Raw genomic sequence first — 18,385 nt, 5'->3', positions numbered from 1 at the left:
ATCGCTCCATTTGGGGCGCCATTATCGGCCGTGTGCAAAGTTTAGCGCCTGGCGCTAATTATCGCCTCCGACAGTAAACTTGGCTTTTATCGCCCCTGGAGGTGATTGGAGCGTTAAATCAGGCACTTCACACCCGTCTTAAGGCGCAAAGGCCGAGGAGTGAGGCGCTACCTCAGAGCGCTGGTGAAGCAAGGAAGGGCAAATCAAAATAAACCTGCAAAGTGCTGCTCAGTACCCAAAACTCCTTCAAACAGCGTTGAATCTCTCCAGAAGTCTCTCTCTCTCTCTGAATGCACGGTGCAAAAATGTCACCGACAAAAAAAGGCAGGAAGCGGTCGCCTTTAAATAGCACTCCCCTAGTCCCTTTCTGACAGCAGGGGGCGCCACTCAATATCCGGTCCGGGGTGCTAATGGGGCGTTGCACACTCGACTGACGTCACAATCTGCCGGCGCAGGAGATCGTGGCGGTAGTGTTTAGCGCCGCCGCAAAATGTCTAGTTAATTTCGCGAGCGGCGCAAACATCGCCGCGCCCAGGCGCTAGTTGCTTTGCGCCCCATTAGCGCCCTCTTAAGGCGCTAACGGGAGGTGCAAACAACTGAATTTTTCATAAAGGAGAGAGGGATAGAGAAAAAAAATACTAGCGTGAAAGATGGAAGAAGAAAGAATAAATAATGCAGCCTGGTTGCATAGTGCAGAGGAGGGCACAAGCAGGGATGTGGTCAGAAGGACCTGGGTGCAGTGCCACAAACCTTTCAATGATCTCAGTAGATCACGAAACATTAGTACAAAGCCACACTCAACCTCATCCTGCTGTGCCTCTCATCGCATCCCCATCACTCTGCCTTCCCTACCCTACTCCTGCACATCCTTACTCAAACCAACTTACCTTACACCTCCACCTATCCCTCTCTCTCTACATTATCACTTCCCCATCTCACTAGCCACCCCTCACACTCACCCTCATCCTGGTGCAATCATACCAACTAACAACACTTTATTTTACATAGAAAAAAAAATAGAAGATAGGAGCAGGAGCAGGCCATTCGGCCCCTCGAGCCTGCTCCGCCATTCAATGAGATCATGGCTGATCAAATTTAGTACCCTGTCCCTGCCTTCTCCCCATATCCCTTGATCCCTTTAGCCTTAAGAAATATATCCAACTCCTTCTTGAATATATTTAATGAATTGGCCTCCACTGCCTTCTGTGGTAGAGAATTCCACAGGTTCACCACTCTCTGGGTGAACACTTTGCATTCTTGGACAGATTTGTGTGCACCTTTGAAAGTGGCTTAATGAGTTGGAATGAATGGTGAGACATAACAGTACCCCCCGCAATGGTCATGAGTGTGAAAATAATGGCTTATGTATTGTAGGGATGCTTTATGGTGTTGATGTGGGGTGGTGCCAACCTGGCGCATCATGTGGCAGCCAGGGTGTACAGCGTCAAGTGAAGTAAATCTGGCCATGGTGAGGCCATTCCTGGCATCCCAGGCAGCAATATGGTTGGACGCTGATGCCCTCTGTCCTGTGCAGCATCAGTTGATTGCGGAGAAGGTTGGTGTTGTTGTTGGTGCTGCTGGTGTTGGGGCTGATCGTGGTGGGATTCTGAGGACCAAGGTGAGCGAGTATAAAGGGCACCCATGTTGATGGAATAGATGGCAGGTGAAGTAGAGATGACAGAAGCGATCTGTCAATGGTGAGAGAGGTAATGAGGTCAGACTGGATGGAGACTTATGTAAAGACTTGCAGCATCCTGAATCTGTTGTGGAAATGCAGTGAGGAAGAGCTTGTGGCTAAGGGAAGATAGCTCTGTAAGGTGGGAGCTTTTACTGTACATTTGAAACTGTCAACTCAACGGTCACTGAACTCCTGCCTTAGTTTAACAGACGAGATCCCCGAGCAGCGAGGACCCCATGGGCGAGCACATAAAATCAAAAGGTGAGCTCAAAAGTAATCTTAATGATCTCCAAACAAGGTCATAATGACCTGAATTGGGTCTCCCGCCGCTGCATGTTGTGTCTGCTCAGCGCTGACAGACCCGACATCGGGGAAAGGTGCGTGGCGGCAGGTTCACAGTGGGGTCCCAACCCACTGGGGGAAAAAAACACTTTCCCACCCGACCCGCCACCGATCGCTCCGGCTGACCCCCTGAAAAATCTCGGCCTCTGTCCCTATTAGTAGAATTATCCGGTTTTACTGATACCTAATAACTATGGGCCAGATTTTGGGAATTAAAGGAGCACACTGTTATTAGCGTGTAAAAGTCCAGCAATTTGTGGCGAGGAAGAGATAGGCCGTGAGTTGTAAATCGGCACAAATTGCTGGACAATTTGCACCCCGCTCTGCTGTCTCACAGAAATGGCTGCTCGCTGTCAATCTCCCCATGAGAAATGACTGGATTTGTGCCATAACTATGAATTAAACTCCCTGAGAAAGTTAGGCCTGGTATTTTATGACATAAGCACCCTTTTAATGATGAAATTTATGTTCCCGCAATGCCACTCAACCTCACAGGCCCAGAATGGGAAAAATTGAAACTGGGAAGTCTCACTCCTGCCATTTTTCCTAGAGGTTTTTAAAAAATTTTATTTAAATGTTTTTTTCTTACTTTTCCTTTCTGACACTTTTTCTCTCACTCTTAATTCAATCTTTCTTTCCCTCTGCTTTCTTTCTCTTTCTGTATCTAATTTGACTTTAATTCACTCCATTTCCTCATCTGTCGTTCACTCTTTCTTTCTCTATCCTTAAGTTTAATTGGTTTAGGAGATAGACTATTGGGCCCGTCATTCGGTAAGGTTCCAGATTCCCCGTTGACCCCGTGATCAATTTGCACGACCAACAATTTGTGGCGCAAAATGTTTTCCAACTGAAGGGTGAGGAAAAAAATCCAACTCACGAGATACCTCGCTCCAGCAAGTGCTGACCCAGTGTTATTCTTCAAGAGCAAGTTCCCTGCTGTTCATTCTGGCATCAAATTTATTTCAAAAACTGTGGAAATTTTATTTGTACCAAGATATATTTGGTTTACAGTTCCAAGAGTGTCAGTCACCCTACGTTATCCAATGCCTCACATAGGCACTTCATCTTTAATTAATTCTCAAGATGTGGGCATCGCCGACAAGGCCGGAAGTTATTGCCCATCCCGAGTTGCCCTGCGAAGGTGGTGTCACACTTGAATGGTTTACTAGGCCATATCAGAGGGCAATTAAGAGTCAACCGTGTCAGTGTGGGCCTGGAGTCACATATAGGCCAGACCGGGTAAGGACGGGAGGTTTTCTTCCCTAAAGGACATTAGTGAACCAGTTGGGTTTTTACGACAGTCCGACAGCTTCATGGTCACTTTTTACTGATAACAGCTTTTCATTTCCAGAATTTTTTCCTCAAACTGCTGTGGTAGGATTTTAACTCATAGGGCTTGATATTGCCAGGCCCGAGGAGGCGGGATTGGAGGCGTGTGAGGTGGTAAAATCGCAAAAAATGGTGGGCGGGCCCACTCCCACCTCCATCCCGCCTCCGAGCAATTTTCCCTAATGCATGTTTTCTGACCCCATTTCCATCCCGCCTCCAAGAGGCGGGATAGACCCTTGAAGCCCTTAACAACCAATTAGGACCAGGCCTCTATAATCCCATTTTGAGGGGCCTTTCTGAATTTACCACTTTTCCCACATCCTGCACGTCTCCTCTGGAACACACTAGTGAATCCTGGCGGCCTCACAAGTGGACTGCTTACGAACAGCTGCAGCTCCACCATTAAAAAGGAGTTTTCAGCAAGCATCATTTGCAGGTGGTAGAACTTTGTTGTCTCAGGTCTGGAGGAACTTTTAGCAGGCATACTCATTGTTGTGGAAGTTTGGAGCCTGACACCCATCTCCAGTGTTGTAGTGTCCGAGTATCAATAATACACGGACTGCAGGAGAACAATAATAACAGGTATTTACTGAACAGAGGGTAAGCTTAAACTGAAAGTACAGAAGCCTGCTATGGCTTTATATACAGGTGTGGTCACTGCCGGTACTACAGTATAAAATCAGTTCTCTCTTAAAGGTACATACACAACAATTCCTCCCCTTTTAGATAAACAGTACATAACATTAATTTAACAATTAAATAATAACTAATCACAATTACAATTTTCTCTGTACTATATACATCAACTGAAATAATCATTTATAAGTTCAGTCTTTGAGGAGGCTTCCTGATCCTGACTGGATAGCACCTTTCTCGAGTATCCTGTTCTTGCGGCGGAGTCGATTCTGGCTCATTGTCATTGGTTGGTTCGTCAGCTTCCAATACCACTGATTCTGAGGTAGAGGCAATCTGTACTTCGGGTTCATTACCAGGTGCACATGCTCGTGGTATGGGTTTGGCTTGTTCCTGTGACTCTAGAATCTGGTCAGCATGGCGTCTCCCGATGCTCTCTCCAACGTCCACTGTGTACATTAGTGGTCCCTGCTGTGTGCATATCGTTCCTGGCTGCCATTTTTCTGTTCGGTAGTCGCGGGCCAAGACTGGTTGCCCTATCTTGAAGCTCCTGGTTGGCTTCTCATTGATGTGCTGGAATTGCTTATCCTCAACATCTCGTCTTATGTTTGGTTTGAGCAAATCCAGGCGACATCTTAGCCTTCGGTTGAAGAACATTATGGCTGGAGCTTGGTTGGTGACTGCATGTGTCGCATTCCGGTAAGCAAACAAGAAATTATCCACCTTGTGTTGTAGTGGTATGTCGTCGTTATACATCGCCTTTATTGCCTTTTTAAAGGTCTGAACAAACCTCTCAGCCAATCCATTTGTGGCTGGATGATATGGGGCAGATGTATAATGTTTCACCCCATTATTCCTCAGGAACCTCCGGAAATCCTCGGACACAAACTGTGGTCCATTGTCGGAGCAAATCTGTTCTGGCAAGCCATTCCTGGCGAAGGTGGTCCGTAGGACTGCAACAGTTTTCTCCGTGGTGGTGGAGGACATTTTGATGACCTCTGGCCATTTCGAATGGGCATCCACGGCGATTAAAAACGTTGAGTCCATAAATGGACCAGCAAAATCAACGTGTACCCGTTGCCATGGAGATGAGGGCCACTCCCATGGGTGTAGCGGGGCCTGTGGTGGAGCGTTTTGGACCTTCTGGCATCCTGTACATCTCTTGGTCATATCCTCGATTTCTTTATCGATTCCCGGCCACCACACAAATGCCCTGGCTAGGCTCTTCATTTTTACCCCTCCCAGATGACCCTCATGAAGCTCATTGAGCACTCTATCTCTCAACTTGGGTGGAATTCCCACTCGGGATCCACACATCAAGGTCCCCCGGCACACTGACAGCTGTTCTCTCCTTGGCGAGAATGCTGGCAACAGTGAGTCGCCATGTACTGGCCATCCCTTCACCGTCAAATCATAGACCCGAGAGAGTGTTGGGTCATTTCGGGTTTCCTTCTCTATACTTGAGTTTGTAACAGGTAGACATTCGACTATGGTTGAATGGAATATCTCAACAGGGTCCACTGCAGGTGCTTCCTCCACCGTAGGCAACGGTAGGCGCGACAGCCCATCAGCATTTCCATGCTGTTTCGTACCCTTGTACTCTATGTCGTACTGATGTGCCCCTAGAAAAAGTGACCATCTTTGCAGCCGTTGCGCCGTCATCACCGGAACGCCCTTCTTTGGGTTAAAAATGGAGACCAGAGGCTGGTGATCAGTCAGTAGGGTGAATTTCTGCCCGTGCAGATAGTGATTGAACTTCTTCACCCCCCACACCAGGCTGAGGGCCTCCCTGTCAATCTGGGCGTAGTTACGCTCGGCTGAGGTTAACGAGCGCGACGCAAAGGCTATTGGCCTCTCTGAACCGTCAAGGAATTTGTGTGACAGCACCGCTCCAATGCCGTAGGGAGACGCATCACATGCCAACCGAATCAGTAGTGTTGGATTGTAGTGGGCCAATACTTCTTTTGAAGTGATTAGGCATTTACATTTCTGAAAGGCACGCTTACACTCATCACTCCATTTCCATGTTACTCCAGTTTGCAGCAGGGCATTCAGTGGGTGCAGAATTGTAGATAAATTCGGCAAGAACTTATGGTAGTAGTTCACCAACCCGAGGAACGACCTCAGTTGCGACACATTTTCCGGTGCTGGAGCCTTGACTACTGCCTCAATCTTGTCTGGGGACTTATGCAACCCTTCCTCATCAATCATGTGGCCACAATACGAGATTTGTCTCCTGAAGAACTCGCATTTGGGGCAGTTGGCTCGTAGCCCATATTCTTGTAATCTAGTGAGCACCTGCTCCAGGTTGGCAAGGTGTTAACTGTCATTTTCGCCCGTAACCAGGATGTCGTCCAAATAACACTGGGTCCCCGGGATCCCTTGCAGGACTTGTTCCATCGCCCTCTGCCAAATAGCCGGGGCTGATGCTACCCCGAATACCAGTCGGTTGTACTGGTAAAGACCTTTGTGAGTGTTTATCATGAGGTATTTCCTACATGCTTCTTCCACCTCCATTTGTAGATACGCTTGGGCCAGATCAATCTTCGTAAAGCGTTTCCCTCCAGATAGTGAGGCGAAAATATCTTCTATCCGTGGCAGTGGATATTGTACTGTGTGCAGGACTGGGTTCACAGTTACCTTGAAGTCCCCACAGATGCGAACCTTCTTCGGCTCCCCAGGCGTGCTGCTCAATGATTTCTTCATTACAGGAATGATGGGTGTGGCCCACTCGCTCCAGTCCACCTTGGACAGCACACCCGAACGCTCCAGACGCTCCAGCTCTGCTTCAACGGCTGGGCGGATCACGTACGGTACCGGTCTGGCCTTAAAACATTTTGGGTTTGCGCTATCTTCGATTTTTATCATTGCTGTTACTCCTTTTAGAATCCCAAGTCCTTGTTGGAACACCTCTTTCGCGTCAGTTAGAATTTTTGACAGTCGTCCAGGTGTGACGTCGTCATCCTTTTTGTCAGTCACAGTTAGCGCCTGAATGGAATGCCAATCCAATTGTATTTTTCAGATCCATTCACATCCCAATAATGGTGGTCCTCCATCTTGTAGTATATATAGGTACAGTTTCTGTGTTTCCTTGCCGTTGTATTTAACTGGCACCCTTATTTTTCCTCTGGGGTAGACTTTTTGCCCTGTGTATGTCTTCAATACAATGGATGTGTCCTTCAAGGGTATGTGTGAGAATAGCCGCTCATAGTCTCGTCGATTCATGACAGTTAAGGCTGATCCTGTGTCCAATTCCATCTTTACTTGGGACCCTGCTATCATGAGGGTGACCCAAATGGTTCGGTGATCCTCCTTTGTGATCACGTTGTGTAACTTTAGACAACTTAGTCTCCTGTTCCCGGAGTCATTATCACTCTCCTGATCATCTGAACTACTGTGTCATTTTTTTTACTTTCTTGTACTTTTCCTCAGTAGTTCTTTTAGTGTTGGTTTTCTTTCCCGACCTGCAGACTCTTGCTATGTGTCCCATTTTCCCACATTGCCTGCATACTTTGTCCTTAAACCAGCAGTCCTTCTGATCATGGGTTGTTCTGCCGCAGCGATAGCACTTTTCTGCTCCATATGCCATTTTGTTAGCGCTGTATTCTTGTGGTTTCTGTTGTATTTCTGCAGCTCCCCGTGCTGCTGCTTCGTAGGATACTGCCACGCTGAAAGCCTGTTCTAGCGTCAGGTCCTTTTCCGAAAGTAGTCGTTTCTGGGTTCCTTTGCTCTGGAGCCCGCAGACAAACTTATCCCTTAAGGTGTCTGCCAGTCCTGCTCCGAACTGGCAGTGCTTCGATAACTTGCATAGTTCCGTAAGATAGTCAGCATTGCTCTCATCTTTGTGCTGGTTTCTTTTATGGAACTTGAATCTTTCTGCTATCAGCAGCGGTGTAGGGTTTAGGTGTTCCTGTAAGATATTAACAATCTCTTCAAAACTTTTCTCCAATGGTTTAGCTGGGGTAATTAAATTCCGCAATAGGCCGTACGTTCTCGCGCCCATCAAATTTAATAATACCGACGCCTTCTTTCCATCGGCCACCTCATTTGCCTTGCAGTACACTTCAATTCTTTCCACATACGTGGTCCAGTCTTCTACCTCGTTGTCGAAAGCAGTGATACTGCCACTCTTCGGCATCTTGGGTGGTTTAAAATGGTGCCTCCCGCGCTTTTCCTTCTTTCCCAATGGAATAAAATGGCGCCTCCCGCGCTTTTCCTTCTTTCCCTTGCTGCTCCTAGCGTTCTACAGGGTAATGGCAGCGACCCGCGGCTTCGGCGCGTCTCACTTTTCCTTCCCCTCGTTTTATTTTCTCTACGCTGCCTGGTTCTTGAGCACCGACCGCGCCCTGTGCGCTCCACCCTCTCTCGCTCTCTTTTCCTCCCGACGACGCTGCACGGCCCCTTTGCAGAGCCGCTCGATCGAGCTTGAGCCCACCGCAGTCCGGAAGGGTCAGCGCACTACCTGCTACCAGCACGATTTGCTGGAACACCTTGGCTGGGGAGCCAAGCCCAGCTCTCCACAGCCTCCCCTGCAATTCTCCGAACTCCGATGGATCCCTGGGCGGTTGCCCGCGGTCGACACCCGTTGCTCTGACTTCGACCTCCAAGAAGCTTCTCTTCAGGGAAAGATCCCCGTGAGGTGATGCAGTACTGCAGGTGAGTTTGAACCTGCTCATCGCCAGTGTAGTGTCCGAGTATCAATAATACACGGACTGCAGGAGAACAATAATAACAGGTATTTACTGAACAGAGGGTAAGCTTAAAACTGAAAGTACAGAAGCCTGCTATGGCTTTATATACAGGTGTGGTCACTGCCGGTACTACAGTATAAAATCAGTTCTCTCTTAAAGGTACATACACAAGTGTGACCTCCTGGGAAACCCCTCTCGCCACCTTGACTGAGCGCTTCCTCAACTGAGGTATATACCAGAAGCATAGGAACCATTTATTTCCTTTCCTCCTGGACATCAGGTTCGGATGAAGACCAGCCGTGGCAGCAGCAGAACCATGAACAACAGCACCACCAACAGCAGCAGCAACAACAGGAGCGCCAAGCTGCTGCTCACCCACGTGAAGCTGCACAGACCAGAAGGCGCCAGCACGCGACTACATTGCTGCTGGGGATGCAAGGGGCGCACTCATCTTGGCCAGATTTGCTTAGCCTGCACAATCAAACACTTTTGCCTCACACCTTCTTACCAGAGCATCCACAATGGCCAAGAGCCTGCGGATTCCTATCACTCTGACCACCATACTGACAATTGCAAGTCGCCCTAAGCCCTCAATGTGGAAGTTCCATTAGCGAAATGACACACGCCACAACTGCAACAGTTTGCCATCAGAATTTTTTATGACAATAAGCAACTGATGGCTTTTCAAAATTAAACACATTACACCCAAGTGACTACCCTTGTGACTACTTGTGCATTATCTTCCTCTTACGCGTGCTTCCCCTGTGGCTTCAGCAGATGTGGAGGCCCCTTGCTCACTTTCTTGCTGCTCCTGTCTCGACACCTTTGGCGGCCGTCCTCTGGGGTTGCGAACCTGTGAGGGCTCAGCAACAATCTGCTGCTCCTGCGGCTGTGCAGGGGCTGAGATGCCCATCTCAGTTGGGTGTGGACTCTGGTGGGGCTCTGACCGAGGGCTTTGCAGTGGCATGGTCGTGTGAGCGCTTGGAGAGGAGCCCCCCACTTCCTTGTTGTATGCCACCAACATCCCTCTCATGGGTCAGCCCCACTTCAGATGTAGCAAGTGGCTTGACAGCACCTTGCTGCACTGCAGGGGGGCCATGAGGACCCGTTTCTGCACTGGAAGTCCTACTCCAGAGGACTTGCATGAAGGTCTGGTTTGTTTGCTCAATAGCTGACCATCGCTCCTCAAGAGATGTCAGTCTATTCTGAACAATTACCATGTTTCCATACCCTTGCGAATAAGCTCCTCCATGGCAATAGCCATCCTCTCCTCTACCGTAGCCATCCTCTCCTGTACAGTAGCCAGCCTTACCATGGAGGTAGCCATCCTTTCCGTGGTGATGTGTTCATCCACCAACTCCTCCACAAAGGCTCTGCTCATGTTAGCGATGGACTCCTCCATTCGCTCCACACTCGCAGCGAACCTGGAGACAAAACCTGCCAGAGACTCCTGCACCTGTTCCTGGAGTTCCAGCACTGCTCTCCTTCTGGGTGGACCCAGAGGCACAGGGTCGACATGCAGCGGAGCCGAGCTGGGAGCGTCCTCTCCACTGCAACAAGGACTCTCCACTGCTGTCCCTGTCTCCACCATCTGCTGATGCTCACTTGTGAGCTGTGATACACCAGGTGACAACACTACTCTATCTCCCGAAGGTCCCACCGAGGTGTGAGTGTCTGCGCTGGTGCAGGGTGTGCTTAATTCTGCTGATGCTGCGCCCTCAGAGGTTGCAGCTTCCTCTGAGGAGTCTGGAAGCTCAGGCTCTTCCTCCTGGACAGTGGGGACGGGGGCTCTCGATGGTCCTGTGGGGGAGTAAAGGAAAGAGTTAGAGATGTGAGACCAAGGTTGCATGCACACTGAATTGTGCAGATGATCATAAATCAATCTGTTAGAGCATCAGAATCATTATCAGTGACTCATGCTGTGTCTATGAGAGAGATTCCAAACTATTCTGTCACCAGCTTGCTGTGATGCGCCCGCCTGTCCGTCCCCCACTTGGATATCCTCCTCGATCCCGGCAATTTCGAGGGCCGCCTCCTCCCAGAGGGTGAGCTGGGCTACTAAGGGTGGCCCTCCTCCTGTCCTCACTCTTTCCCTCTTATTGTGGGCTCTCTTTTCCTGCAATGAGAGACACGAGTGGAGTTTGAGTGAGAATGAAGGAGTGAGTTTAGAGAATCCATAGCATAGATGCTTAGACCGAGACAAAGGGCCCTCCCTGTGTGTTGTAAGTTGTTGTTGTCATGGTATCACAGTGATAGGGAGTGCGAGTGCTGCATGGTCGAATAGTTAAGTGAATGTGACCAGAGAGAGAGAGGGAATGGGTAAGGGTGCAGGGATGTCAGTGTCAAGTGGGATGCAGAGGAAGAGGTTGGCAAAACTGAGTGCTGGTGAGGAGAGGCAATGGGGATGAGATTGAGGGTGATGAGAAAGTCATACTCACTTTTCCTGTGCGGAGAAGGTCATGAAACCTCTTCCTGCACTGCAACCAGGTTCCGCGGCACATAGAGATGGCATTGACCTCCTGGGCCACTTGCAGCCACACAGCTTTAGTCTGTTGTGGTGGCTTTTTTCTCCCTGAGGAAGGGAAGAGCACCTCCTTATTAGATCTTGCTCCCTGCACCAGAGCTTGGAGTGAGGGCTCATCAAAGCGATTGCACACTTTTGCTTGCTAGTGGGCCTGGTCGGTAAATTAAGTCCTTCATACAATGTCCAAAGCCTTTCCAGTCTCCAGAAGAAGCAAGGCTGCTTGCAGGCCTTAAATTCAGCAGCACTGATGACGTCATCGGAGGCGACTTTCAGGATGGAAAGACTAATTGGGCCAGGGGTTCCCACACGCTGGAAATCGTGCCCAATTAGGGGAAAATCGCAATTTTTTTCCCCCTTCACATCGGAGTCGGGGTCCTGACACGAAAATCACCTGACGCGCCCCAGCCCGGCCCCAATGGCAAAATCGAGTCCATATTCTCAGGATTATTAGTCCAGGACTCACAGGGTTTCCATCAGGGGCCACTGGATAATGCACAGGGGCAGGAATGCTGACAGATTCTTCCCTTATCAAGCCATAACACCCTGACTATGATCAGCTAGGAAGCTCGGGAGAATGCTAAATCAGTGGGAACTGTGCAGAACACGGAGATAGAGAAACTGGGTAGAACACGGAGTCAGGAAGATTTTCTTTCATTCTCAAGATGTGGCCATTGCTGGCAAGGTCGCCATTTGTTGCCCAGAGGAGGTGGTAGTGGGCCTTCTGGTTGATGCAGCTGAGTGGCTTGCGAGACAACCTTAGATGGCAGTTAAGAGTCAACCATATTGATGTGGGACTGGAGTCACATATAGGCCAGACCGGATGGCAGGTCTCCGTCCTTAAAAGGACATTTGTGAACCAGTTGGATTTTTACGACAATCCGGCAGCTTCAGAGTCACTTTTACTGACATCAGTTTTTTATTTTCAGAATTTTTAAAAAAAAACTGAGAGCAACAGGAGCGAGCCCTAGGGTTCTTCCAAATGTCAGATACCCAAAAGTTCAGGGTGTCATTGATTGCACTCAGCCCCTCATTTCCCTGCACACGAGATTGCGCCAACCGGAACTACAAGGGCTGCTACTCAATCAACGTGCAGCTTGTCTGGGATCACCCACACAGGGTAATGCAGCTGAAAGAAAGCCCATTTCCTCATCAGTAGACACAATGGAGGAGAAATCGGTATGTGTAACACTTGTTTGTCAGGTGTTAAACGTGTTGTATCCGTGTGTTAATGGAGACACGGAATGCAGGAGTTGGTTTCACAGGTGTTCACTGAACAAAGTCTGGAGGTGAACTAAAAGATACAAGACACTATACAGGCTTATATAGCCCGAGTAGCCATTACCGGCATTACAGTACACAGGGGCTCTTAAAGGCACATACACCACAATTCCTCCCGTTTTAGGCAACCAGTACATAACATTTTAAGTAATCATTAATTAACATGTTACAAGAACAATAATCTACACATTTGCTGCAGTTAATCAATTATAAGTCAGTCTCTCTGGAGGCTTCCTGACTCGGTCCAGATAACGCCTTGGGGGTGTAGTAGTTTTTGGTGGTGTAGTAGGTTCTTTTGGCAAGGTCGATTCGGCTTGAATGCCAGTGTCGGGTTCATCTGGTTCCAGTATCACCGGATCGGAGGTAGATACTATGGGTATCTCTGCTTCATCATTAGGCATATAGAGTTGTGGTGTAGGTTGTCCCTTTTCAGATGACTCTATGATCTGGTCAGCATGGCACCTTATTATGCTTTCTCCAATGTCCACGGTATACATCAGCGGTCCTAGTTGTGTGCAAATAGTTCCAGGCTGCCATTTCTCGGTACGGTAGTCCCGGGCCAAAACTTGTTGACCTATCTGGAAGGTTCTAGTTGGCCTTTCATTCATGCCTTGAAATTGCCGGTTCTCCACATCCCTTCTGATGTTTGGCTTGATCAAATCCAGCCGGCATCTTAGGCTTCTATTGAAGAACATCATGGCGGGAGTTGGTTTGTAACCACGTGTTGCATTCCTGTATGCTAACAAGAAGTTATCTACCTTATGCTGTAGATTTATGTCTTCATTACCCATGGCCTTTATGGCCTTCTTGAAGGTCTGGACAAACCTTTCAGCCAATCAATTGGTGGCGGGATGGTATGGGGCGGACGTGTAGTGCTTAACCCCATTGTTTTTTAAGAACTTCCTGAATTCTTCAGACACAAATTGTGGTCCATTATCAGAACAGGTCTGTTCAGGCAGCCCATTCCTGGCAAATATGGTCCTTAATACAGTGATGGTTTTTTCCGTGGTGGTGGAGGACATCTTTATTACCTCCGGCCACTTGGAGTGTGCATCAACCGCGATTAAGAACATTGAGTCCATAAATGGACCAGCAAAGTCGATGTGTACCCTTTGCCATGGAGGTGAGGGCCACTCCCATGGATGTAGAGGGACTTGTGGTGGGGTGTTTTGGACCTTCTGGCATCCTAGGCAGCTCTTGGTCATTTCTTCGATGTCTCCATCGATACCTGGCCACCACACAAACGCTCTGGCTAAGTTCTTCATTTTCACTCCACCCAGATGCCCCTCGTGAAGCTCCTTTAGCACTTTATCCTGGAGTTTGGGTGGAATCACCACTCTGGATCCACACATCAAGGTTCCTCGGCATACTGACAGCTGTTCTCTTCTTTGCGAGAATGCTGGCAACAGTGGTTCACCATGTGCTGGCCATCCCTTCACCGTTAAATCGTAGACTCGTGAGAGAGTCGGGTCATTTCTCGTTTCCTTTTCAATGGCAGAATTTGTTACTGGTAGACATTCCACTATGGTTGAGTGGAACATTTCCACTGGGTCCACTGTAGGTGCCTCTTCTACCGTTGGCAACGGTAGGCGCGATAAACCGTCAGCATTCCCATGCTGTTTTGATCCTTTGCATTCTATGTCATATTGGTGTGCCCCTAGAAAAAGGGACCACCTCTGTAGCCTTTGCGCTGTCATAATGGGAACACCCTTTTTAGGGTTGAATATGGAGACGAGGGGTTGATGGTCAGTCAACAAGGTAAATTTTTGTCCGTGTAGGTAATGGTTGAATTTCTTCACTCCCCATACCAGGCTGAGTGCTTCCCTGTCGATCTGGGCATAGTTACGCTCAGCTGAGTTCAATGAGCGTGACGTAAAAGCTATCGGTCGCTCCGAGCCATCAGGGAATCTATGCGATAATACCGCTCCTACGCCGTAAGGGGATGCATCGCACGCCAGTCTGATTGGCAGTGATGGGTTGTAATGAGCCAACACTTCCTTGGACGTGATCAAGCCTTTGCATTTATGGAAGGCATGCTTCGCTCCATTTCCAAATTACTCCCATTTGTAGCAGTTCATTAAGAGGGTACAGAACAGTTGACAAGTTCGGTAAAAATTTATGATAGTAATTTACCAATCCCAGGAACGACCTTAATTGTGAGACATTTTCAGGTGCTGGGGCTTTTATGACCGCTTCAATTTTTTCAGGTGACTTATGCAACCCTTCCTCGTTAATTATGTAGCCACAATATGATATTTGTTTCTGGAAAAATTTGCACTTGGGCCGATTTGCTCGTAGGCCCCGTTCTCTCAGCCTAGTGAGCACCTGCTCCAAATTGGCAAGGTGCTCATTGTCGTTTTCTCCTGTTACAAGGATGTCGTCTAGGTAGCATTGAGTCCCCGGAATCCCTTGCAGGACTTGCTCCATAGCTCTTTGCCAGATAGCTGGAGCTGATGCTACTCCGAAAACCAGTCGATTGTACTGGTACAGGCCTTTGTGTGTGTTTATCGTGAGATACTTTTTGGAGGCCTCTTCAACCTCCATCTGTAGATATGCCTGTGCCAAGTCAATTTTGGTGAAACGTTTCCCTCCGGATAGTGAGGCGAAAATATCTTCTATCCTCGGAAGAGGATACTGTACCGTGTGAAGGACCGGGTTTACAGTTACCTTGAAGTCCCCACAGATGCAAATTTTTCTCTGTTCTTCAGATTTATCATTATTCAATGTTTTCTTCATGACCGGGACGATGGGTGTTGCCCACTCGCTCCAATCTATTTTGGATAATACGCCTGCCTTTTCCAAATTCTCCAGCTCTGCCTCGGCTGCTGGACGAATTGCGTATGGCACCGGCCTTGCCTTAAAAAACTTGGGAATTGCCGCATCTTCCACTTTTATTGCGGCGGCAACGCCTTTCAAGGTTCCTAGTTCCTGTTGAAACACTTCCTTGGCGTTGGCCAAGATGTCTTTTAATCATTCAGGTATGACGTCATCATCATTTTTTTTCTTACTGGTCACCGTCAGTGCCTGAATGGAGTGCCAGTCTAAACGTATTTTCTTGATCCATTCACGTCCCAACAGCGGTGGACCACCATCTTGCAGAATGTATAAATACAACTTCTGTATTTCCTTGCCGTTGTATAAAACAGGCACCCTTATTTTCCCTTTGGGGTATACTTTCTGCCCCGTATATGTTTTCAAGATAATGGATGTGTCTTTCAAAAGGTATATGCGGAAATAGCCGCTCGTAATCCCGTCGACTTATGACGGTCAGAGCTGATCCTGTATCTAGCTCCATTTTAACTGAGGACCCTGCTATTGTGAGGGTAACCCAAATGGTCTGGTAATCTTCTTTGGCAATTACATTATGTAATTTGAGACAGCTTAGTCTCTTGTTTCCGGAGTCGCTATCGCTCTTCTGGTCTTTGGAGCTACTGTCCGTCATCATTTGTACCTTTCTTTATTGATTTTTTTCCTGTCCATGGATTTTGTGTTTCCAGATCGGCATACACGTGCAATGTGTCCAATCTTTCCGCATCGCCTGCATGCTTTGTCCTTGAACCAGCAGTCCCTCTGGGCATCTGCCGCTGCGATAACATCTCTCGAAACCCTGTGTCATTTCATGGGTGCCAAAGTCCTGTGGCTTTTGCTGTATCTCTGCAGCTCCTCTTGCGGCTGCTTCGTATGATACAGCCACACTGAAAGCCTTGTCCAGTGTCAAATTTTTCTCAGAAAGTAGCCTTTTCTGTGTTCCTTCACTTAGGAGACCACAGACGAATTTGTCTCGAAGAGAATCTGCCAGTCCTGCCCCGAATTGGCAGTGCTTTGACAGCTTCCTTAATTCGGTGAGTTAATCAGCATTACTTTCATTCTTGTGCTGATTGCTCCTGAAGAATTTGAATCGCTCCGCTATCAGCAGCGGTGTTGGGTTTAAGTGCTCCTGTAGGGTATCAACAATCTCCTTAAAATTCTTGTCCCTCGGTTTGGCTGGAGTGATTAAGTTTCGTAACAGCCCGTATGTCCTTGCGCCCATTAGATTTAGAAGTACTGATGCCTTTTTATCATCCTCTATTTCATTTGCCGTGAAATATACCTCCACTCTTTCCACATATGTGGTCCAATCCTCTATATCGCTATCGAAAGCAGTAATATTGCCAGTCTTAGGCATCCTGGAAAAAAAATGGCGCCTCCCGCGCTTTCCTTTCTTCCCTGCAGAAAAAAAATGGCGCCTCCCGCGCTTTCCCGTCGCTGCTGCTGCTGACAACGCTGTTCTCCGCACTTTTTATTTACACAGGTATTTTTAATAGGTGGAGACTCGTTCCCGCTGGACTCTCTGGGACTTTTCCCTCCCTCTGCTTGGTCCGAACGCCGACCTGCTTTGCAGCGCCGGCCGTCTCCTGAGTGCTCCACCCTCCGTCTCGGTTTGCCTCCGCCTTTGCTGCTCGGCCCCGCTGTAGAGCCAGCCGATCGAGCCCCAGCCCGCCGCCCAGGAAGGATTATTGCAGTACCTGCCACCAGCTCGGCTAGCTGGTGAAACCACAGTTTTTTTTCTTTCTTGTTTTTTTTTTTTCGACTTTCGTCTGAGGAATCGATCTCCTTGAGGTGCTGCCGAATTGCAGGTAAGTCCGTTTCCAATTCGTCGCCACTGTTGTATCCGTGTGTTAATGGAGACACGGAATGCAGGAGTTAGTTTCACAGGTGTTTACTGAACAAAGTCTGGAGGTGAACTAAAAGGTACAAGACACTATACAGGCTTATATAGCCCGAGTGGCCATTACCGGCATTACAGTACACAGGGGCTCTTAAAGGCACATGCACCACAAAACGGGTACAAAGGTGTACCAATTTCTGGGCGCGAGGTCCTGCACCGGGGACATGATCGTTGTCAGATTGGTCCTCACTGTTTTACGCCGTCCCTGGTGGCTGCCTGAAAGCAGCGTTGGCCCAATTTAAATATGCAAAGAAGGGTCCCAGGGTTGTCTCAGAAGGGGAAGGGGAAAAATTTGCAGGGCTATGAGGAAAGAGCAGGGGAATGGGACTATAGGTAGACTATCCTTTATCCGCACTTCCAAAAACTGAAAACCTCTAAAAACCGAAAGTTTTTTCGTGGAGCGTAAGTCGTGCGCACGACATGACCCGAGTGGCGCCAAACATGACAGGAGTGGTCCGGGAGCTCTGCCTTTCCCTGTGAGCAGGGCAGAGGGTCACAGAGTTCCCTCCTGGGTAGGAGATTGCAGGCCGAGCCGGGCAGTGTGAAGGAGGTACCGGGAGAGTGAACCCAACAATACAGCGGCCCGTCCGATAGCTGCAGCGGCCCGCCCGATAGTCTTTTCTTCCCCCACCCCCCCCCGACCTGATTTGCGGGCCAGCTTAGTGTAGGAGTCAGCCGATATCCGGCTTTCCCACAACTGGCGGCGGCAGTCGAGCCCCAGACCCCCGCTAAGTCAAGGAATTCAGATACGGAGCAGGGGGAGCCGGAAACCTCGATCTAACAGCAGAAATCAGCAGCCGTTTTGTTAGGTTTTTTTTCTTCCCCTAGCAATTTTTTTCTTCCCCTAGCATTTTTTTAAACAGTCAGGCTGGGCAAAGAGTCTCTGTAGCTTAGCAACAGCTTCAGAGACGCTTCCAAGGCAGGGCCCGAGTGTTTACAAGCTGTTGCTAAGCAACAGTGTTTGTTGTCAGATACGGAGATGAAAACCTTCTGAAATCCGAAAAATTCCGAAAATCGAAACACAGCTGGTCCCAAGGTTTTCGGATAAAGGATAGTCTACTTGTAATTGGATAGAAACATAGAAAAATAGGAGCAGGAGTAGGCCATTCGGCCCTTCGAGCCTGCTCCGCCATTCAATATGATCATGGCAGATCCTCTATCTCAATACCATATTCCCGCTCTCTCCCCATACTCCTTGATGC

This window comes from Somniosus microcephalus, chromosome 2, assembly GCF_052327205.1.
Source record: "Somniosus microcephalus isolate GS21.2 chromosome 2, FLI_Smic_1.0, whole genome shotgun sequence".
Taxonomy (NCBI): Eukaryota; Metazoa; Chordata; class Chondrichthyes; order Squaliformes; family Somniosidae; genus Somniosus; species Somniosus microcephalus.
The sequence above is the reverse complement of the archived record's forward strand: the minus strand, read 5'-3'. Positions refer to the sequence as shown.